The sequence below is a fragment of the Chiloscyllium punctatum genome, chromosome 24, assembly GCF_047496795.1.
Source record: "Chiloscyllium punctatum isolate Juve2018m chromosome 24, sChiPun1.3, whole genome shotgun sequence".
Taxonomy (NCBI): domain Eukaryota; kingdom Metazoa; phylum Chordata; class Chondrichthyes; order Orectolobiformes; family Hemiscylliidae; genus Chiloscyllium; species Chiloscyllium punctatum.
This window is the reverse complement of record NC_092762.1, coordinates 17,486,323-17,509,479: the sequence shown is the minus strand read 5'-3', so window position 1 is coordinate 17,509,479 and position 23,157 is coordinate 17,486,323. Positions and strand designations below refer to the sequence as shown.

The following is a 23,157-nucleotide window of genomic DNA, read 5'->3' as shown; positions in this document are numbered from 1 at the left end:
TGTGAGTATCCAGAAGAACAGTGAGCGATCGTTGAAGGTACGGTTCTCCAGACGAAATTTGTCAACGTGATAAGCTGCAGCTGAGCTGGTGGCGTTGCGATTGAAATTGCATGCGTCCAGACATTGTGTTTAATTTTAGATATCAGAGCAAATGGTTAACTCGAGTATGCGCGTTCGGAAAAGTAAATGTTTTTTTTGTTGAAAAGCTTTGCAACGAAAGGAAATACTTCAGACTATCGTAGAAGCAGAAAATGCAGAGCAGCCATGGATGTGAGCACCGGCAATATAGCCATTTGCGTTCGGTGGCCCGCCGGCGTTGGTCGGTTAGCTCAGCTGGTTAGAGCGTGGTGCTAATAACGCCAAGGTCGTGGGTTCGATCCCCACACTGACCACATGCAGCGCTTGTGTCGTTGCTGTGTTTCCAAACGACGTACTCCACAAAGCAGGAAGCGCCATCAGCGCAATAAAGCATTTGACAGGGTTAGTACCCATGATGGCTGCAGCAAAACAGCCAGTCTCCGTTGTTTTCACCAACAAATGCAAAACATGAAATATGTGCAGTATTCGACAGACCTGGCACAGTCTCGGAGGAGAACCGGAGTTCAGGCTTCAATTTAATCAAAGATTCGTTCGTGTTATTTTCCTGGATCTCTGTTAATACTCGTCACACGACTTCCAGACGCAATTCGTTCACTTGCTCACCTCTCATGCATCGACACTGGGAGTTATCATATCACCAGCAATATCATAGAGCCATTCATAAAAGCAAATTACTGCGGATGCTGGAAGCTGAAACCAAAAGAGAAAATGCTGGATAATCTCAGCAGGTCTGGCACCATCTGCAAGGAGAGAAAAGAGCTGACGTTTCGAGTCTAACTGATTAAAGATAAAGATAAAAACAAAGGGGGAGTATTATGGAGCTATTTATACCACGCTGAGAGAAGGTGAGTCAAGGCTCCAGATGCAAAGGTGATAATGACAGTGCATGGAGAGATTAAAGGGAGATTAAGAGGCGTGAATGACGCAGGCTGAAGCCAGCGCTATGTGACAAAATATGTGAGGGATGGGTCAAGCCGAGACAAAATGGAAAACAGGGGAGAAGGGTAGCAAAGCGGGAAGAGGAGAGGAAAAAGGTATTGAGAGAGTGGGGAGCGAGAGAAAGAGAGACAGTCAAGAAATAAGAGGTACAGAACAGTGAAAAAAAAACACAACTAAAAAAGATAAATAAAATAATTGAAATAAAATTACCTGAAGTTGTTTGAATTCAACAACTTCAGACAATTTTACTTCTTTTTTATATTTATCTTTTTTATCATTTCACCTGCACTATCATAGAGCCATTAGATATGGACAGCACTGAAAACACAGTCTTCGGTCGCACTCGTCCATTCCGAACAGATATCCTCAACTGATCCAGCCGCGATTGCATGCACTTGACCCATTTCTCTCTCAACCCTTCCTATTCAAGTAGACGTCCAGATTCCTTAACAGTATTGGAATTATACCATCCATCACCAGCTCGTCTGGTAACTTATTCCAGAAACGCACCACCCTCTGCGTACAACCGTTGCCCCTCACTGCCTTTCGAATTCTCACCCTCCCACACCAGATTTATACCCTCTGGTTCTGAACTGCCCCACCTGAGCGAAAGGAACTTGTCTATTTACCCGATTCATTCCCATCATGATTGAAAAACCTCCGTAAGATCAGCTCCCAGCCTCTGACGCGCCAGGCGAAATAGTGAGCGAGTGTTCAGCCTGTAAACGTTTGCACCTTTTCCATTTTCAAATGTAGGGTGTAGGGGCATGCTGTCTGAAGCAATAATTTTAGCAGCTGACCTGTCGCGGACAAACTCTGCAGGAAGGCCTGATAACTTGCTAAATATGCGGTCAAACGAAGATTGCATAAGCAACATGAGTCATTGAGCAAAACGTGCAATTGACTTCTGAGCTGTTGCTGACACCAAAGCAACTGCGTCGTTCGGGAGCAGAAAGAACCCCACTGATAGATTACAATTCCAATGCATTTGGCGTAAGGTTCGTAGCAGTTAATCAGCAGCACATAACCCTGACTCCAAAGGTCTGTGAGTATCCAGAAGAACAGTGAGCGATCGTTGAAGGTACGGTTCTCCAGACGAAATTTGTCAACGTGAGAAGCTGCAGCTGAGCTGGTGGCGTTGCGATTGAAATTGCATGCGTCCAGACATTGTGTTTAATTTTAGATATCAGAGCAAATGGTTAACTCGAGTATGCGCGTTCGGAAAAGTAAATGTTTTTTTTGTTGAAAAGCTTTGCAACGAAAGGAAATACTTCAGACTATCGTAGAAGCAGAAAATGCAGAGCAGCCATGGATGTGAGCACCGGCAATATAGCCATTTGCGTTCGGTGGCCCGCCGGCGTTGGTCGGTTAGCTCAGCTGGTTAGAGCGTGGTGCTAATAACGCCAAGGTCGTGGGTTCGATCCCCACACTGACCACATGCAGCGCTTGTGTCGTTGCTGTGTTTCCAAACGACGTACTCCACAAAGCAGGAAGCGCCATCAGCGCAATAAAGCATTTGACAGGGTTAGTACCCATGATGGCTGCAGCAAAACAGCCAGTCTCAGTTGTTTTCACCAACAAATGCAAAACATGAAATTTGTGCAGTATTCGACAGACCTGGCACAGTCTCGGAGGAGAACCGGAGTTCAGGCTTCAATTTAATCAAAGATTCGTTCGTGTTATTTTCCTGGATCTCTGTTAATACTCGTCACACGACTTCCAGACGCAATTCGTTCGCTTGCTCACCTCTCATGCATCGACACTGGGAGTTATCATATCACCAGCAATATCATAGAGCCATTCATAAAAGCAAATTACTGCGGATGCTGGAAGCTGAAACCAAAAGAGAAAATCCTGGATAATCTCAGCAGGTCTGGCACCATCTGCAAGGAGAGAAAAGAGCTGACGTTTCGAGTCTAACTGATTAAAGATAAAGATAAAAACAAAGGGGGAGTATTATGGAGCTATTTATACCACGCTGAGAGAAGGTGAGTCAAGGCTCCAGATGCAAAGGTGATAATGACAGTGCATGGAGAGATTAAAGGGAGATTAAGAGGCGTGAATGACGCAGGCTGAAGCCAGCGCTATGTGACAAAATATGTGAGGGATGGGTCAAGCCGAGACAAAATGGAAAACAGGGGAGAAGGGTAGCAAAGCGGGAAGAGGAGAGGAAAAAGGTATTGACAGAGTGGGGAGCGAGAGAAAGAGAGACAGTCAAGAAATAAGAGGTACAGAACAGTGAAAAAAAAACACAACTAAAAAAGATAAATAAAATAATTGAAATAAAATTACCTGAAGTTGTTTGAATTCAACAACTTCAGACAATTTTACTTCTTTTTTATATTTATCTTTTTTATCATTTCACCTGCACTATCATAGAGCCATTAGATATGGACAGCACTGAAAACACAGTCTTCGGTCGCACTCGTCCATTCCGAACAGATATCCTCAACTGATCCAGCCGCGATTGCATGCACTTGACCCATTTCTCTCTCAACCCTTCCTATTCAAGTAGACGTCCAGATTCCTTAACAGTATTGGAATTATATCATCCATCACCAGCTCGTCTGGTAACTTATTCCAGAAACGCACCACCCTCTGCGTACAACCGTTGCCCCTCACTGCCTTTCGAATTCTCACCCTCCCTCACCAGATTTATACCCTCTGGTTCTGAACTGCCCCACCTGAGCGAAAGGAACTTGTCTATTTACCCGATTCATTCCCATCATGATTGAAAAACCTCCGTAAGATCAGCTCCCAGCCTCTGACGCGCCAGGCGAAATAGTGAGCGAGTGTTCAGCCTGTAAACGTTTGCACCTTTTCCATTTTCAAATGTAGGGTGTAGGGGCATGCTGTCTGAAGCAATCATTTTAGCAGCTGACCTGTCGCGGACAAACTCTGCAGGAAGGCCTGATAACTTGCTAAATATGCGGTCAAACGAAGATTGCATAAGCAACATGAGTCATTGAGCAAAACGTGCAATTGACTTCTGAGCTGTTGCTGACACCAAAGCAACTGCGTCGTTCGGGAGCAGAAAGAACCCCACTGATAGATTACAATTCCAATGCATTTGGCGTAAGGTTCGTAGCAGTTAATCAGCAGCACATAACCCTGACTCCAAAGGTCTGTGAGTATCCAGAAGAACAGTGAGCGATCGTTGAAGGTACGGTTCTCCAGACGAAATTTGTCAACGTGAGAAGCTGCAGCTGAGCTGGTTGCGTTGCGATTGAAATTGCATGCGTCCGGACATTGTGTTTAATTTTAGATATCAGAGCAAATGGTTAACTCGAGTATGCGCGTTCGGAAAAGTAAATGTTTTTTTTTGTTGAAAAGCTTTGCAACGAAAGGAAATACTTCAGACTATCGTAGAAGCAGAAAATGCAGAGCAGCCATAGATGTGAGCACCGGCAATATAGCCATTTGCGTTCGGTGGCCCGCCGGCGTTGGTCGGTTAGCTCAGCTGGTTAGAGCGTGGTGCTAATAACGCCAAGGTCGTGGGTTCGATCCCCACACTGACCACATGCCGCGCTTGTGTCGTTGCTGTGTTTCCAAACGGCGTACTCCACAAAGCGGGAAGCGCCATCAGCGCAATAAAGCATTTGATAGGGTTAGTACCCGTGATGGCTGCAGCAAAACAGCCAGTCTCAGTTGTTTTCACCAACAAATGCAAAACATGAAATATGTGCAGTATTCGACAGACCTGGCACAGTCTCGGAGGAGAACCGGAGTTCAGGCTTCAATTTAATCAAAGATTCGTTCGTGTTATTTTCCTGGATCTCTGTTAATACTCGTCACACGACTTCCAGACGCAATTCGTTCGCTTGCTCACCTCTCATGCATCGACACTGGGAGTTATCATATCACCAGCAATATCATAGAGCCATTCATAAAAGCAAATTACTGCGGATGCTGGAAGCTGAAACCAAAAGAGAAAATGCTGGATAATCTCAGCAGGTCTGGCACCATCTGCAAGGAGAGAAAAGAGCTGACGTTTCGAGTCTAACTGATTAAAGATAAAGATAAAAACAAAGGGGGAGTATTATGGAGCTATTTATACCACGCTGAGAGAAGGTGAGTCAAGGCTCCAGATGCAAAGGTGATAATGACAGTGCATGGAGAGATTAAAGGGAGATTAAGAGGCGTGAATGACCCAGGCTGAAGCCAGCGCTATGTGACAAAATATGTGAGGGATGGGTCAAGCCGAGACAAAATGGAAAACAGGGGAGAAGGGTAGCAAAGCGGGAAGAGGAGAGGAAAAAGGTATTGAGAGAGTGGGGAGCGAGAGAAAGAGAGACAGTCAAGAAATAAGAGGTACAGAACAGTGAAAAAAAAACACAACTAAAAAAGATAAATAAAATAATTGAAATAAAATTACCTGAAGTTGTTTGAATTCAACAACTTCAGACAATTTTACTTCTTTTTTTTATTTATCTTTTTTATCATTTCACCTGCACTATCATAGAGCCATTAGATATGGACAGCACTGAAAACACAGTCTTCGGTCGCACTCGTCCATTCCGAACAGATATCCTCAACTGATCCAGCCGCGATTGCATGCACTTGACCCATTTCTCTCTCAACCCTTCCTATTCAAGTAGACGTCCAGATTCCTTAACAGTATTGGAATTATACCATCCATCACCAGCTCGTCTGGTAACTTATTCCAGAAACGCACCACCCTCTGCGTACAACCGTTGCCCCTCACTGCCTTTCGAATTCTCACCCTCCCACACCAGATTTATACCCTCTGGTTCTGAACTGCCCCACCTGAGCGAAAGGAACTTGTCTATTTACCCGATTCATTCCCATCATGATTGAAAAACCTCCGTATGATCAGCTCCCAGCCTCTGACGCGCCAGGCGAAATAGTGAGCGAGTGTTCAGCCTGTAAACGTTTGCACCTTTTCCATTTTCAAATGTAGGGTGTAGGGGCATGCTGTCTGAAGCAATCATTTTAGCAGCTGACCTGTCGCGGACAAACTCTGCAGGAAGGCCTGATAACTTGCTAAATATGCGGTCAAACGAAGATTGCATAAGCAACATGAGTCATTGAGCAAAACGTGCAATTGACTTCTGAGCTGTTGCTGACACCAAAGCAACTGCGTCGTTCGGGAGCAGAAAGAACCCCACTGATAGATTACAATTCCAATGCATTTGGCGTAAGGTTCGTAGCAGTTAATCAGCAGCACATAACCCTGACTCCAAAGGTCTGTGAGTATCCAGAAGAACAGTGAACGATCGTTGAAGGTACGGTTCTCCAGACGAAATTTGTCAACGTGAGAAGCTGCAGCTGAGCTGGTGGCGTTGCGATTGAAATTGCATGCGTCCAGACATTGTGTTTAATTTTAGATATCAGAGCAAATGGTTAACTCGAGTATGCGCGTTCGGAAAAGTAAATGTTTTTTTTGTTGAAAAGCTTTGCAACGAAAGGAAATACTTCAGACTATCGTAGAAGCAGAAAATGCAGAGCAGCCATGGATGTGAGCACCGGCAATATAGCCATTTGCGTTCGGTGGCCCGCCGGCGTTGGTCGGTTAGCTCAGCTGGTTAGAGCGTGGTGCTAATAACGCCAAGGTCGTGGGTTCGATCCCCACACTGACCACATGCAGCGCTTGTGTCGTTGCTGTGTTTCCAAACGACGTACTCCACAAAGCAGAAAGCGCCATCAGCGCAATAAAGCATTTGACAGGGTTAGTACCCGTGATGGCTGCAGCAAAACAGCCAGTCTCAGTTGTTTTCACCAACAAATGCAAAACATGAAATATGTGCAGTATTCGACAGACCTGGCACAGTCTCGGAGGAGAACCGGAGTTCAGGCTTCAATTTAATCAAAGATTCGTTCGTGTTATTTTCCTGGATCTCTGTTAATACTCGTCACACGACTTCCAGACGCAATTCGTTCGCTTGCTCACCTCTCATGCATCGACACTGGGAGTTATCATATCACCAGCAATATCATAGAGCCATTCATAAAAGCAAATTACTGCGGATGCTGGAAGCTGAAACCAAAAGAGAAAATGCTGGATAATCTCAGCAGGTCTGGCACCATCTGCAAGGAGAGAAAAGAGCTGACGTTTCGAGTCTAACTGATTAAAGATAAAGATAAAAACAAAGGGGGAGTATTATGGAGCTATTTATACCACGCTGAGAGAAGGTGAGTCAAGGCTCCAGATGCAAAGGTGATAATGACAGTGCATGGAGAGATTAAAGGGAGATTAAGAGGCGTGAATGACGCAGGCTGAAGCCAGCGCTATGTGACAAAATATGTGAGGGATGGGTCAAGCCGAGACAAAATGGAAAACAGGGGAGAAGGGTAGCAAAGCGGGAAGAGGAGAGGAAAAAGGTATTGAGAGAGTGGGGAGCGAGAGAAAGAGAGACAGTCAAGAAATAAGAGGTACAGAACAGTGAAAAAAAAACACAACTAAAAAAGATAAATAAAATAATTGAAATAAAATTACCTGAAGTTGTTTGAATTCAACAACTTCAGACAATTTTACTTCTTTTTTTTATTTATCTTTTTTATCATTTCACCTGCACTATCATAGAGCCATTAGATATGGACAGCACTGAAAACACAGTCTTCGGTCGCACTCGTCCATTCCGAACAGATATCCTCAACTGATCCAGCCGCGATTGCATGCACTTGACCCATTTCTCTCTCAACCCTTCCTATTCAAGTAGACGTCCAGATTCCTTAACAGTATTGGAATTATACCATCCATCACCAGCTCGTCTGGTAACTTATTCCAGAAACGCACCACCCTCTGCGTACAACCGTTGCCCCTCACTGCCTTTCGAATTCTCACCCTCCCACACCAGATTTATACCCTCTGGTTCTGAACTGCCCCACCTGAGCGAAAGGAACTTGTCTATTTACCCGATTCATTCCCATCATGATTGAAAAACCTCCGTAAGATCAGCTCCCAGCCTCTGACGCGCCAGGCGAAATAGTGAGCGAGTGTTCAGCCTGTAAACGTTTGCACCTTTTCCATTTTCAAATGTAGGGTGTAGGGGCATGCTGTCTGAAGCAATCATTTTAGCAGCTGACCTGTCGCGGACAAACTCTGCAGGAAGGCCTGATAACTTGCTAAATATGCGGTCAAACGAAGATTGCATAAGCAACATGAGTCATTGAGCAAAACGTGCAATTGACTTCTGAGCTGTTGCTGACACCAAAGCAACTGCGTCGTTCGGGAGCAGAAAGAACCCCACTGGTAGATTACAATTCCAATGCATTTGGCGTAAGGTTCGTAGCAGTTAATCAGCAGCACATAACCCTGACTCCAAAGGTCTGTGAGTATCCAGAAGAACAGTGAGCGATCGTTGAAGGTACGGTTCTCCAGACGAAATTTGTCAACGTGAGAAGCTGCAGCTGAGCTGGTGGCGTTGCGATTGAAATTGCATGCGTCCAGACATTGTGTTTAATTTTAGATATCAGAGCAAATGGTTAACTCGAGTATGCGCGTTCGGAAAAGTAAATGTTTTTTTTGTTGAAAAGCTTTGCAACGAAAGGAAATACTTCAGACTATCGTAGAAGCAGAAAATGCAGAGCAGCCATGGATGTGAGCACCGGCAATATAGCCATTTGCGTTCGGTGGCCCGCCGGCGTTGGTCGGTTAGCTCAGCTGGTTAGAGCGTGGTGCTAATAACGCCAAGGTCGTGGGTTCGATCCCCACACTGACCACATGCAGCGCTTGTGTCGTTGCTGTGTTTCCAAACGACGTACTCCACAAAGCAGGAAGCGCCATCAGCGCAAGAAAGCATTTGACAGGGTTAGTACCCGTGATGGCTGCAGCAAAACAGCCAGTCTCAGTTGTTTTCACCAACAAATGCAAAACATGAAATATGTGCAGTATTCGACAGACCTGGCACAGTCTCGGAGGAGAACCGGAGTTCAGGCTTCAATTTAATCAAAGATTCGTTCGTGTTATTTTCCTGGATCTCTGTTAATACTCGTCACACGACTTCCAGACGCAATTCGTTCGCTTGCTCACCTCTCATGCATCGACACTGGGAGTTATCATATCACCAGCAATATCATAGAGCCATTCATAAAAGCAAATTACTGCGGATGCTGGAAGCTGAAACCAAAAGAGAAAATGCTGGATAATCTCAGCAGGTCTGGCACCATCTGCAAGGAGAGAAAAGAGCTGACGTTTCGAGTCTAACTGATTAAAGATAAAGATAAAAACAAAGGGGGAGTATTATGGAGCTATTTATACCACGCTGAGAGAAGGTGAGTCAAGGCTCCAGATGCAAAGGTGATAATGACAGTGCATGGAGAGATTAAAGGGAGATTAAGAGGCGTGAATGACCCAGGCTGAAGCCAGCGCTATGTGACAAAATATGTGAGGGATGGGTCAAGCCGAGACAAAATGGAAAACAGGGGAGAAGGGTAGCAAAGCGGGAAGAGGAGAGGAAAAAGGTATTGACAGAGTGGGGAGCGAGAGAAAGAGAGACAGTCAAGAAATAAGAGGTACAGAACAGTGAAAAAAAAACACAACTAAAAAAGATAAATAAAATAATTGAAATAAAATTACCTGAAGTTGTTTGAATTCAACAACTTCAGACAATTTTACTTCTTTTTTATATTTATCTTTTTCATCATTTCACCTGCACTATCATAGAGCCATTAGATATGGACAGCACTGAAAACACAGTCTTCGGTCGCACTCGTCCATTCCGAACAGATATCCTCAACTGATCCAGCCGCGATTGCATGCACTTGACCCATTTCTCTCTCAACCCTTCCTATTCAAGTAGACGTCCAGATTCCTTAACAGTATTGGAATTATACCATCCATCACCAGCTCGTCTGGTAACTTATTCCAGAAACGCACCACCCTCTGCGTACAACCGTTGCCCCTCACTGCCTTTCGAATTCTCACCCTCCCACACCAGATTTATACCCTCTGGTTCTGAACTGCCCCACCTGAGCGAAAGGAACTTGTCTATTTACCCGATTCATTCCCATCATGATTGAAAAACCTCCGTAAGATCAGCTCCCAGCCTCTGACGCGCCAGGCGAAATAGTGAGCGAGTGTTCAGCCTGTAAACGTTTGCACCTTTTCCATTTTCAAATGTAGGGTGTAGGGGCATGCTGTCTGAAGCAATCATTTTAGCAGCTGACCTGTCGCGGACAAACTCTGCAGGAAGGCCTGATAACTTGCTAAATATGCGGTCAAACGAAGATTGCATAAGCAACATGAGTCATTGAGCAAAACGTGCAATTGACTTCTGAGCTGTTGCTGACACCAAAGCAACTGCGTCGTTCGGGAGCAGAAAGAACCCCACTGATAGATTACAATTCCAATGCATTTGGCGTAAGGTTCGTAGCAGTTAATCAGCAGCACATAACCCTGACTCCAAAGGTCTGTGAGTATCCAGAAGAACAGTGAGCGATCGTTGAAGGTACGGTTCTCCAGACGAAATTTGTCAACGTGAGAAGCTGCAGCTGAGCTGGTGGCGTTGCGATTGAAATTGCATGCGTCCGGACATTGTGTTTAATTTTAGATATCAGAGCAAATGGTTAACTCGAGTATGCGCGTTCGGAAAAGTAAATGTTTTTTTTGTTGAAAAGCTTTGCAACGAAAGGAAATACTTCAGACTATCGTAGAAGCAGAAAATGCAGAGCAGCCATGGATGTGAGCACCGGCAATATAGCCATTTGCGTTCGGTGGCCCGCCGGCGTTGGTCGGTTAGCTCAGCTGGTTAGAGCGTGGTGCTAATAACGCCAAGGTCGTGGGTTCGATCCCCACACTGACCACATGCAGCGCTTGTGTCGTTGCTGTGTTTCCAAACGACGTACTCCACAAAGCGGGAAGCGCCATCAGCGCAATAAAGCATTTGACAGGGTTAGTACCCGTGATGGCTGCAGCAAAACAGCCAGTCTCAGTTGTTTTCACCAACAAATGCAAAACATGAAATATGTGCAGTATTCGACAGACCTGGCACAGTCTCGGAGGAGAACCGGAGTTCAGGCTTCAATTTAATCAAAGATTCGTTCGTGTTATTTTCCTGGATCTCTGTTAATACTCGTCACACGACTTCCAGACGCAATTCGTTCGCTTGCTCACCTCTCATGCATCGACACTGGGAGTTATCATATCACCAGCAATATCATAGAGCCATTCATAAAAGCAAATTACTGCGGATGCTGGAAGCTGAAACCAAAAGAGAAAATGCTGGATAATCTCAGCAGGTCTGGCACCATCTGCAAGGAGAGAAAAGAGCTGACGTTTCGAGTCTAACTGATTAAAGATAAAGATAAAAACAAAGGGGGAGTATTATGGAGCTATTTATACCACGCTGAGAGAAGGTGAGTCAAGGCTCCAGATGCAAAGGTGATAATGACAGTGCATGGAGAGATTAAAGGGAGATTAAGAGGCGTGAATGACGCAGGCTGAAGCCAGCGCTATGTGACAAAATATGTGAGGGATGGGTCAAGCCGAGACAAAATGGAAAACAGGGGAGAAGGGTAGCAAAGCGGGAAGAGGAGAGGAAAAAGGTATTGAGAGAGTGGGGAGCGAGAGAAAGAGAGACAGTCAAGAAATAAGAGGTACAGAACAGTGAAAAAAAACACAACTAAAAAAGATAAATAAAATAATTGAAATAAAATTACCTGAAGTTGTTTGAATTCAACAACTTCAGACAATTTTACTTCTTTTTTTTATTTATCTATTTTATCATTTCACCTGCACTATCATAGAGCCATTAGATATGGACAGCACTGAAAACACAGTCTTCGGTCGCACTCGTCCATTCCGAACAGATATCCTCAACTGATCCAGCCGCGATTGCATGCACTTGACCCATTTCTCTCTCAACCCTTCCTATTCAAGTAGACGTCCAGATTCCTTAACAGTATTGGAATTATACCATCCATCACCAGCTCGTCTGGTAACTTATTCCAGAAACGCACCACCCTCTGCGTACAACCGTTGCCCCTCACTGCCTTTCGAATTCTCACCCTCCCACACCAGATTTATACCCTCTGGTTCTGAACTGCCCCACCTGAGCGAAAGGAACTTGTCTATTTACCCGATTCATTCCCATCATGATTGAAAAACCTCCGTAAGATCAGCTCCCAGCCTCTGACGCGCCAGGCGAAATAGTGAGCGAGTGTTCAGCCTGTAAACGTTTGCACCTTTTCCATTTTCAAATGTAGGGTGTAGGGGCATGCTGTCTGAAGCAATCATTTTAGCAGCTGACCTGTCGCGGACAAACTCTGCAGGAAGGCCTGATAACTTGCTAAATATGCGGTCAAACGAAGATTGCATAAGCAACATGAGTCATTGAGCAAAACGTGCAATTGACTTCTGAGCTGTTGCTGACACCAAAGCAACTGCGTCGTTCGGGAGCAGAAAGAACCCCACTGATAGATTACAATTCCAATGCATTTGGCGTAAGGTTCGTAGCAGTTAATCAGCAGCACATAACCCTGACTCCAAAGGTCTGTGAGTATCCAGAAGAACAGTGAGCGATCGTTGAAGGTACGGTTCTCCAGACGAAATTTGTCAACGTGAGAAGCTGCAGCTGAGCTGGTGGCGTTGCGATTGAATTTGCATGCGTCCAGACATTGTGTTTAATTTTAGATATCAGAGCAAATGGTTAACTCGAGTATGCGCGTTCGGAAATGTAAATGTTTTTTTTGTTGAAAAGCTTTGCAACGAAAGGAAATACTTCAGACTATCGTTGAAGCAGAAAATGCAGAGCAGCCATGGATGTGAGCACCGGCAATATAGCCATTTGCGTTCGGTGGCCCGCCGGCGTTGGTCGGTTAGCTCAGCTGGTTAGAGCGTGGTGCTAATAACGCCAAGGTCGTGGGTTCGATCCCCACACTGACCACATGCAGCGCTTGTGTCGTTGCTGTGTTTCCAAACGACGTACTCCACAAAGCAGGAAGCGCCATCAGCGCAATAAAGCATTTGACAGGGTTAGTACCCGTGATGGCTGCAGCAAAACAGCCAGTCTCAGTTGTTTTCACCAACAAATGCAAAACATGAAATATGTGCAGTATTCGACAGACCTGGCACAGTCTCGGAGGAGAACCGGAGTTCAGGCTTCAATTTAATCAAAGATTCGTTCGTGTTATTTTCCTGGATCTCTGTTAATACTCGTCACACGACTTCCAGACGCAATTCGTTCGCTTGCTCACCTCTCATGCATCGACACTGGGAGTTATCATATCACCAGCAATATCATAGAGCCATTCATAAAAGCAAATTACTGCGGATGCTGGAAGCTGAAACCAAAAGAGAAAATGCTGGATAATCTCAGCAGGTCTGGCACCATCTGCAAGGAGAGAAAAGAGCTGACGTTTCGAGTCTAACTGATTAAAGATAAAGATAAAAACAAAGGGGGAGTATTATGGAGCTATTTATACCACGCTGAGAGAAGGTGAGTCAAGGCTCCAGATGCAAAGGTGATAATGACAGTGCATGGAGAGATTAAAGGGAGATTAAGAGGCGTGAATGACGCAGGCTGAAGCCAGCGCTATGTGACAAAATATGTGAGGGATGGGTCAAGCCGAGACAAAATGGAAAACAGGGGAGAAGGGTAGCAAAGCGGGAAGAGGAGAGGAAAAAGGTATTGAGAGAGTGGGGAGCGAGAGAAAGAGAGACAGTCAAGAAATAAGAGGTACAGAACAGTGAAAAAAAAACACAACTAAAAAAGATAAATAAAATAATTGAAATAAAATTACCTGAAGTTGTTTGAATTCAACAACTTCAGACAATTTTACTTCTTTTTTATATTTATCTTTTTTATCATTTCACCTGCACTATCATAGAGCCATTAGATATGGACAGCACTGAAAACACAGTCTTCGGTCGCACTCGTCCATTCCGAACAGATATCCTCAACTGATCCAGCCGCGATTGCATGCACTTGACCCATTTCTCTCTCAACCCTTCCTATTCAAGTAGACGTCCAGATTCCTTAACAGTATTGGAATTATACCATCCATCACCAGCTCGTCTGGTAACTTATTCCAGAAACGCACCACCCTCTGCGTACAACCGTTGCCCCTCACTGCCTTTCGAATTCTCACCCTCCCACACCAGATTTATACCCTCTGGTTCTGAACTGCCCCACCTGAGCGAAAGGAACTTGTCTATTTACCCGATTCATTCCCATCATGATTGAAAAACCTCCGTAAGATCAGCTCCCAGCCTCTGACGCGCCAGGCGAAATAGTGAGCGAGTGTTCAGCCTGTAAACGTTTGCACCTTTTCCATTTTCAAATGTAGGGTGTAGGGGCATGCTGTCTGAAGCAATCATTTTAGCAGCTGACCTGTCGCGGACAAACTCTGCAGGAAGGCCTGATAACTTGCTAAATATGCGGTCAAACGAAGATTGCATAAGCAACATGAGTCATTGAGCAAAACGTGCAATTGACTTCTGAGCTGTTGCTGACACCAAAGCAACTGCGTCGTTCGGGAGCAGAAAGAACCCCACTGATAGATTACAATTCCAATGCATTTGGCGTAAGGTTCGTAGCAGTTAATCAGCAGCACATAACCCTGACTCCAAAGGTCTGTGAGTATCCAGAAGAACAGTGAGCGATCGTTGAAGGTACGGTTCTCCAGACGAAATTTGTCAACGTGAGAAGCTGCAGCTGAGCTGGTGGCGTTGCGATTGAATTTGCATGCGTCCAGACATTGTGTTTAATTTTAGATATCAGAGCAAATGGTTAACTCGAGTATGTGCGTTCGGAAATGTAAATGTTTTTTTTGTTGAAAAGCTTTGCAACGAAAGGAAATACTTCAGACTATCGTAGAAGCAGAAAATGCAGAGCAGCCATGGATGTGAGCACCGGCAATATAGCCATTTGCGTTCGGTGGCCCGCCGGCGTTGGTCGGTTAGCTCAGCTGGTTAGAGCGTGGTGCTAATAACGCCAAGGTCGTGGGTTCGATCCCCACACTGACCACATGCAGCGCTTGTGTCGTTGCTGTGTTTCCAAACGACGTACTCCACAAAGCAGGAAGCGCCATCAGCGCAATAAAGCATTGGACAGGGTTAGTACCCGTGATGGCTGCAGCAAAACAGCCAGTCTCAGTTGTTTTCACCAACAAATGCAAAACATGAAATATGTGCAGTATTCGACAGACCTGGCACAGTCTCGGAGGAGAACCGGAGTTCAGGCTTCAATTTAATCAAAGATTCGTTCGTGTTATTTTCCTGGATCTCTGTTAATACTCGTCACACGACTTCCAGACGCAATTCGTTCGCTTGCTCACCTCTCATGCATCGACACTGGGAGTTATCATATCACCAGCAATATCATAGAGCCATTCATAAAAGCAAATTACTGCGGATGCTGGAAGCTGAAACCAAAAGAGAAAATGCTGGATAATCTCAGCAGGTCTGGCACCATCTGCAAGGAGAGAAAAGAGCTGACGTTTCGAGTCTAACTGATTAAAGATAAAGATAAAAACAAAGGGGGAGTATTATGGAGCTATTTATACCACGCTGAGAGAAGGTGAGTCAAGGCTCCAGATGCAAAGGTGATAATGACAGTGCATGGAGAGATTAAAGGGAGATTAAGAGGCGTGAATGACGCAGGCTGAAGCCAGCGCTATGTGACAAAATATGTGAGGGATGGGTCAAGCCGAGACAAAATGGAAAACAGGGGAGAAGGGTAGCAAAGCGGGAAGAGGAGAGGAAAAAGGTATTGACAGAGTGGGGAGCGAGAGAAAGAGAGACAGTCAAGAAATAAGAGGTACAGAACAGTGAACAAAAAACACAACTAAAAAAGATAAATAAAATAATTGAAATAAAATTACCTGAAGTTGTTTGAATTCAACAACTTCAGACAATTTTACTTCTTTTTTATATTTATCTTTTTCATCATTTCACCTGCACTATCATAGAGCCATTAGATATGGACAGCACTGAAAACACAGTCTTCGGTCGCACTCGTCCATTCCGAACAGATATCCTCAACTGATCCAGCCGCGATTGCATGCACTTGACCCATTTCTCTCTCAACCCTTCCTATTCAAGTAGACGTCCAGATTCCTTAACAGTATTGGAATTATACCATCCATCACCAGCTCGTCTGGTAACTTATTCCAGAAACGCACCACCCTCTGCGTACAACCGTTGCCCCTCACTGCCTTTCGAATTCTCACCCTCCCACACCAGATTTATACCCTCTGGTTCTGAACTGCCCCACCTGAGCGAAAGGAACTTGTCTATTTACCCGATTCATTCCCATCATGATTGAAAAACCTCCGTAAGATCAGCTCCCAGCCTCTGACGCGCCAGGCGAAATAGTGAGCGAGTGTTCAGCCTGTAAACGTTTGCACCTTTTCCATTTTCAAATGTAGGGTGTAGGGGCATGCTGTCTGAAGCAATCATTTTAGCAGCTGACCTGTCGCGGACAAACTCTGCAGGAAGGCCTGATAACTTGCTAAATATGTGGTCAAACGAAGATTGCATAAGCAACATGAGTCATTGAGCAAAACGTGCAATTGACTTCTGAGCTGTTGCTGACACCAAAGCAACTGCGTCGTTCGGGAGCAGAAAGAACCCCACTGATAGATTACAATTCCAATGCATTTGGCGTAAGGTTCGTAGCAGTTAATCAGCAGCACATAACCCTGACTCCAAAGGTCTGTGAGTATCCAGAAGAACAGTGAGCGATCGTTGAAGGTACGGTTCTCCAGACGAAATTTGTCAACGTGAGAAGCTGCAGCTGAGCTGGTGGCGTTGCGATTGAAATTGCATGCGTCCGGACATTGTGTTTAATTTTAGATATCAGAGCAAATGGTTAACTCGAGTATGCGCGTTCGGAAAAGTAAATGTTTTTTTTGTTGAAAAGCTTTGCAACGAAAGGAAATACTTCAGACTATCGTAGAAGCAGAAAATGCAGAGCAGCCATGGATGTGAGCACCGGCAATATAGCCATTTGCGTTCGGTGGCCCGCCGGCGTTGGTCGGTTAGCTCAGCTGGTTAGAGCGTGGTGCTAATAACGCCAAGGTCGTGGGTTCGATCCCCACACTGACCACATGCAGCGCTTGTGTCGTTGCTGTGTTTCCAAACGACGTACTCCACAAAGCAGGAAGCGCCATCAGCGCAATAAAGCATTTGACAGGGTTAGTACCCGTGATGGCTGCAGCAAAACAACCAGTCTCAGTTGTTTTCACCAACAAATGCAAAACATGAAATATGTGCAGTATTCGACAGACCTGGCACAGTCTCGGAGGAGAACCGGAGTTCAGGCTTCAATTTAATCAAAGATTCGTTCGTGTTATTTTCCTGGATCTCTGTTAATACTCGTCACACGACTTCCAGACGCAATTCGTTCGCTTGCTCACCTCTCATGCATCGACACTGGGAGTTATCATATCACCAGCAATATCATAGAGCCATTCATAAAAGCAAATTACTGCGGATGCTGGAAGCTGAAACCAAAAGAGAAAATGCTGGATAATCTCAGCAGGTCTGGCACCATCTGCAAGGAGAGAAAAGAGCTGACGTTTCGAGTCTAACTGATTAAAGATAAAGATTAAAACAAAGGGGGAGTATTATGGAGCTATTTATACCACGCTGAGAGAAGGTGAGTCAAGGCTCCAGATGCAAAGGTGATAATGACAGTGCATGGAGAGATTAAAGGGAGATTAAGAGGCGTGAATGACGCAGGCTGAAGCCAGCGCTATGTGACAAAATATGTGAGGGATGGGTCAAGCCGAGACAAAATGGAAAACAGGGGAGAAGGGTAGCAAAGCGGGAAGAGGAGAGGAAAAAGGTATTGACAGAGTGGGGAGCGAGAGAAAGAGAGACAGTCAAGAAATAAGAGGTACAGAACAGTGAAAAAAAAACACAACTAAAAAAGATAAATAAAATAATTGAAATAAAATTACCTGAAGTTGTTTGAATTCAACAACTTCAGACAATTTTACTTCTTTTTTATATTTATCTTTTTTATCATTTCACCTGCACTATCATAGAGCCATTAGATATGGACAGCACTGAAAACACAGTCTTCGGTCGCACTCGTCCATTCCGAACAGATATCCTCAACTGATCCAGCCGCGATTGCATGCACTTGACCCATTTCTCTCTCAACCCTTCCTATTCGAGTAGACGTCCAGATTCCTTAACAGTATTGGAATTATACCATCCATCACCAGCTCGTCTGGTAACTTATTCCAGAAACGCACCACCCTCTGCGTACAACCGTTGCCCCTCACTGCCTTTCGAATTCTCACCCTCCCACACCAGATTTATACCCTCTGGTTCTGAACTGCCCCACCTGAGCGAAAGGAACTTGTCTATTTACCCGATTCATTCCCATCATGATTGAAAAACCTCCGTAAGATCAGCTCCCAGCCTCTGACGCGCCAGGCGAAATAGTGAGCGAGTGTTCAGCCTGTAAACGTTTGCACCTTTTCCATTTTCAAATGTAGGGTGTAGGGGCATGCTGTCTGAAGCAATCATTTTAGCAGCTGACCTGTCGCGGACAAACTCTGCAGGAAGGCCTGATAACTTGCTAAATATGCGGTCAAACGAAGATTGCATAAGCAACATGAGTCATTGAGCAAAACGTGCAATTGACTTCTGAGCTGTTGCTGACACCAAAGCAACTGCGTCGTTCGGGAGCAGAAAGAACCCCACTGATAGATTACAATTCCAATGCATTTGGCGTAAGGTTCGTAGCAGTTAATCAGCAGCACATAACCCTGACTCCAAAGGTCTGTGAGTATCCAGAAGAACAGTGAGCGATCGTTGAAGGTACGGTTCTCCAGACGAAATTTGTCAACGTGAGAAGCTGCAGCTGAGCTGGTGGCGTTGCGATTGAAATTGCATGCGTCCGGACATTGTGTTTAATTTTAGATATCAGAGCAAATGGTTAACTCGAGTATGCGCGTTCGGAAAAGTAAATGTTTTTTTTGTTGAAAAGCTTTGCAACGAAAGGAAATACTTCAGACTATCGTAGAAGCAGAAAATGCAGAGCAGCCATGGATGTGAGCACCGGCAATATAGCCATTTGCGTTCGGTGGCCCGCCGGCGTTGGTCGGTTAGCTCAGCTGGTTAGAGCGTGGTGCTAATAACGCCAAGGTCGTGGGTTCGATCCCCACACTGACCACATGCAGCGCTTGTGTCGTTGCTGTGTTTCCAAACGACGTACTCCACAAAGCAGGAAGCGCCATCAGCGCAATAAAGCATTTGACAGGGTTAGTACCCGTGATGGCTGCAGCAAAACAACCAGTCTCAGTTGTTTTCACCAACAAATGCAAAACATGAAATATGTGCAGTATTCGACAGACCTGGCACAGTCTCGGAGGAGAACCGGAGTTCAGGCTTCAATTTAATCAAAGATTCGTTCGTGTTATTTTCCTGGATCTCTGTTAATACTCGTCACACGACTTCCAGACGCAATTCGTTCGCTTGCTCACCTCTCATGCATCGACACTGGGAGTTATCATATCACCAGCAATATCATAGAGCCATTCATAAAAGCAAATTACTGCGGATGCTGGAAGCTGAAACCAAAAGAGAAAATGCTGGATAATCTCAGCAGGTCTGGCACCATCTGCAAGGAGAGAAAAGAGCTGACGTTTCGAGTCTAACTGATTAAAGATAAAGATTAAAACAAAGGGGGAGTATTATGGAGCTATTTATACCACGCTGAGAGAAGGTGAGTCAAGGCTCCAGATGCAAAGGTGATAATGACAGTGCATGGAGAGATTAAAGGGAGATTAAGAGGCGTGAATGACGCAGGCTGAAGCCAGCGCTATGTGACAAAATATGTGAGGGATGGGTCAAGCCGAGACAAAATGGAAAACAGGGGAGAAGGGTAGCAAAGCGGGAAGAGGAGAGGAAAAAGGTATTGACAGAGTGGGGAGCGAGAGAAAGAGAGACAGTCAAGAAATAAGAGGTACAGAACAGTGAAAAAAAAACACAACTAAAAAAGATAAATAAAATAATTGAAATAAAATTACCTGAAGTTGTTTGAATTCAACAACTTCAGACAATTTTACTTCTTTTTTATATTTATCTTTTTTATCATTTCACCTGCACTATCATAGAGCCATTAGATATGGACAGCACTGAAAACACAGTCTTCGGTCGCACTCGTCCATTCCGAACAGATATCCTCAACTGATCCAGCCGCGATTGCATGCACTTGACCCATTTCTCTCTCAACCCTTCCTATTCAAGTAGACGTCCAGATTCCTTAACAGTATTGGAATTATACCATCCATCACCAGCTCGTCTGGTAACTTATTCCAGAAACGCACCACCCTCTGCGTACAACCGTTGCCCCTCACTGCCTTTCGAATTCTCACCCTCCCACACCAGATTTATACCCTCTGGTTCTGAACTGCCCCACCTGAGCGAAAGGAACTTGTCTATTTACCCGATTCATTCCCATCATGATTGAAAAACCTCCGTAAGATCAGCTCCCAGCCTCTGACGCGCCAGGCGAAATAGTGAGCGAGTGTTCAGCCTGTAAACGTTTGCACCTTTTCCATTTTCAAATGTAGGGTGTAGGGGCATGCTGTCTGAAGCAATCATTTTAGCAGCTGACCTGTCGCGGACAAACTCTGCAGGAAGGCCTGATAACTTGCTAAATATGCGGTCAAACGAAGATTGCATAAGCAACATGAGTCATTGAGCAAAACGTGCAATTGACTTCTGAGCTGTTGCTGACACCAAAGCAACTGCGTCGTTCGGGAGCAGAAAGAACCCCACTGATAGATTACAATTCCAATGCATTTGGCGTAAGGTTCGTAGCAGTTAATCAGCAGCACATAACCCTGACTCCAAAGGTCTGTGAGTATCCAGAAGAACAGTGAGCGATCGTTGAAGGTACGGTTCTCCAGACGAAATTTGTCAACGTGAGAAGCTGCAGCTGAGCTGGTGGCGTTGCGATTGAAATTGCATGCGTCCGGACATTGTGTTTAATTTTAGATATCAGAGCAAATGGTTAACTCGAGTATGCGCGTTCGGAAAAGTAAATGTTTTTTTTGTTGAAAAGCTTTGCAACGAAAGGAAATACTTCAGACTATCGTAGAAGCAGAAAATGCAGAGCAGCCATGGATGTGAGCACCGGCAATATAGCCATTTGCGTTCGGTGGCCCGCCGGCGTTGGTCGGTTAGCTCAGCTGGTTAGAGCGTGGTGCTAATAACGCCAAGGTCGTGGGTTCGATCCCCACACTGACCACATGCAGCGCTTGTGTCGTTGCTGTGTTTCCAAACGACGTACTCCACAAAGCAGGAAGCGCCATCAGCGCAATAAAGCATTTGACAGGGTTAGTACCCGTGATGGCTGCAGCAAAACAACCAATCTCAGTTGTTTTCACCAACAAATGCAAAACATGAAATATGTGCAGTATTCGACAGACCTGGCACAGTCTCGGAGGAGAACCGGAGTTCAGGCTTCAATTTAATCAAAGATTCGTTCGTGTTATTTTCCTGGATCTCTGTTAATACTCGTCACACGACTTCCAGACGCAATTCGTTCGCTTGCTCACCTCTCATGCATCGACACTGGGAGTTATCATATCACCAGCAATATCATAGAGCCATTCATAAAAGCAAATTACTGCGGATGCTGGAAGCTGAAACCAAAAGAGAAAATGCTGGATAATCTCAGCAGGTCTGGCACCATCTGCAAGGAGAGAAAAGAGCTGACGTTTCGAGTCTAACTGATTAAAGATAAAGATTAAAACAAAGGGGGAGTATTATGGAGGTATTTATACCACGCTGAGAGAAGGTGAGTCAAGGCTCCAGATGCAAAGGTGATAATGACAGTGCATGGAGAGATTAAAGGGAGATTAAGAGGCGTGAATGACGCAGGCTGAAGCCAGCGCTATGTGACAAAATATGTGAGGGATGGGTCAAGCCGAGACAAAATGGAAAACAGGGGAGAAGGGTAGCAAAGCGGGAAGAGGAGAGGAAAAAGGTATTGACAGAGTGGGGAGCGAGAGAAAGAGAGACAGTCAAGAAATAAGAGGTACAGAACAGTGAAAAAAAAACACAACTAAAAAAGATAAATAAAATAATTGAAATAAAATTACCTGAAGTTGTTTGAATTCAACAACTTCAGACAATTTTACTTCTTTTTTATATTTATCTTTTTTATCATTTCACCTGCACTATCATAGAGCCATTAGATATGGACAGCACTGAAAACACAGTCTTCGGTCGCACTCGTCCATTCCGAACAGATATCCTCAACTGATCCAGCCGCGATTGCATGCACTTGACCCATTTCTCTCTCAACCCTTCCTATTCAAGTAGACGTCCAGATTCCTTAACAGTATTGGAATTATACCATCCATCACCAGCTCGTCTGGTAACTTATTCCAGAAACGCACCACCCTCTGCGTACAACCGTTGCCCCTCACTGCCTTTCGAATTCTCACCCTCCCACACCAGATTTATACCCTCTGGTTCTGAACTGCCCCACCTGAGCGAAAGGAACTTGTCTATTTACCCGATTCATTCCCATCATGATTGAAAAACCTCCGTAAGATCAGCTCCCAGCCTCTGACGCGCCAGGCGAAATAGTGAGCGAGTGTTCAGCCTGTAAACGTTTGCACCTTTTCCATTTTCAAATGTAGGGTGTAGGGGCATGCTGTCTGAAGCAATCATTTTAGCAGCTGACCTGTCGCGGACAAACTCTGCAGGAAGGCCTGATAACTTGCTAAATATGCGGTCAAACGAAGATTGCATAAGCAACATGAGTCATTGAGCAAAACGTGCAATTGACTTCTGAGCTGTTGCTGACACCAAAGCAACTGCGTCGTTCGGGAGCAGAAAGAACCCCACTGATAGATTACAATTCCAATGCATTTGGCGTAAGGTTCGTAGCAGTTAATCAGCAGCACATAACCCTGACTCCAAAGGTCTGTGAGTATCCAGAAGAACAGTGAGCGATCGTTGAAGGTACGGTTCTCCAGACGAAATTTGTCAACGTGAGAAGCTGCAGCTGAGCTGGTGGCGTTGCGATTGAAATTGCATGCGTCCGGACATTGTGTTTAATTTTAGATATCAGAGCAAATGGTTAACTCGAGTATGCGCGTTCGGAAAAGTAAATGTTTTTTTTGTTGAAAAGCTTTGCAACGAAAGGAAATACTTCAGACTATCGTAGAAGCAGAAAATGC

The 23,157-nt window shown here is 44.9% G+C and overlaps 11 non-coding genes across 11 annotated transcripts; all 11 read left to right on the top strand.

Moving 5' to 3' along the window:
* The first annotated feature begins 318 nt into the window (after window positions 1-318).
* Window positions 319-392, top strand: trnai-aau (transfer RNA isoleucine (anticodon AAU)). The gene has a single exon. It is a non-coding gene; the product is annotated as a tRNA-Ile (tRNA).
* Window positions 393-2,400: 2,008 nt separating this feature from the next.
* On the top strand, window positions 2,401-2,474 carry trnai-aau (transfer RNA isoleucine (anticodon AAU)). The gene has a single exon. It is a non-coding gene; the product is annotated as a tRNA-Ile (tRNA).
* A 2,009-nt stretch (window positions 2,475-4,483) lies between these two features.
* On the top strand, window positions 4,484-4,557 carry trnai-aau (transfer RNA isoleucine (anticodon AAU)). Its single transcript has one exon. It is a non-coding gene; the product is annotated as a tRNA-Ile (tRNA).
* Window positions 4,558-6,565: 2,008 nt separating this feature from the next.
* On the top strand, window positions 6,566-6,639 carry trnai-aau (transfer RNA isoleucine (anticodon AAU)). Its single transcript has one exon. It is a non-coding gene; the product is annotated as a tRNA-Ile (tRNA).
* A 2,008-nt stretch (window positions 6,640-8,647) lies between these two features.
* trnai-aau (transfer RNA isoleucine (anticodon AAU)) lies at window positions 8,648-8,721 on the top strand. The gene has a single exon. It is a non-coding gene; the product is annotated as a tRNA-Ile (tRNA).
* A 2,008-nt stretch (window positions 8,722-10,729) lies between these two features.
* On the top strand, window positions 10,730-10,803 carry trnai-aau (transfer RNA isoleucine (anticodon AAU)). The gene has a single exon. It is a non-coding gene; the product is annotated as a tRNA-Ile (tRNA).
* A 2,007-nt stretch (window positions 10,804-12,810) lies between these two features.
* trnai-aau (transfer RNA isoleucine (anticodon AAU)) lies at window positions 12,811-12,884 on the top strand. Its single transcript has one exon. It is a non-coding gene; the product is annotated as a tRNA-Ile (tRNA).
* Window positions 12,885-14,892: 2,008 nt separating this feature from the next.
* trnai-aau (transfer RNA isoleucine (anticodon AAU)) lies at window positions 14,893-14,966 on the top strand. Its single transcript has one exon. It is a non-coding gene; the product is annotated as a tRNA-Ile (tRNA).
* A 2,008-nt stretch (window positions 14,967-16,974) lies between these two features.
* On the top strand, window positions 16,975-17,048 carry trnai-aau (transfer RNA isoleucine (anticodon AAU)). The gene has a single exon. It is a non-coding gene; the product is annotated as a tRNA-Ile (tRNA).
* A 2,008-nt stretch (window positions 17,049-19,056) lies between these two features.
* Window positions 19,057-19,130, top strand: trnai-aau (transfer RNA isoleucine (anticodon AAU)). Its single transcript has one exon. It is a non-coding gene; the product is annotated as a tRNA-Ile (tRNA).
* A 2,008-nt stretch (window positions 19,131-21,138) lies between these two features.
* trnai-aau (transfer RNA isoleucine (anticodon AAU)) lies at window positions 21,139-21,212 on the top strand. Its single transcript has one exon. It is a non-coding gene; the product is annotated as a tRNA-Ile (tRNA).
* Window positions 21,213-23,157: the final 1,945 nt, after the last annotated feature.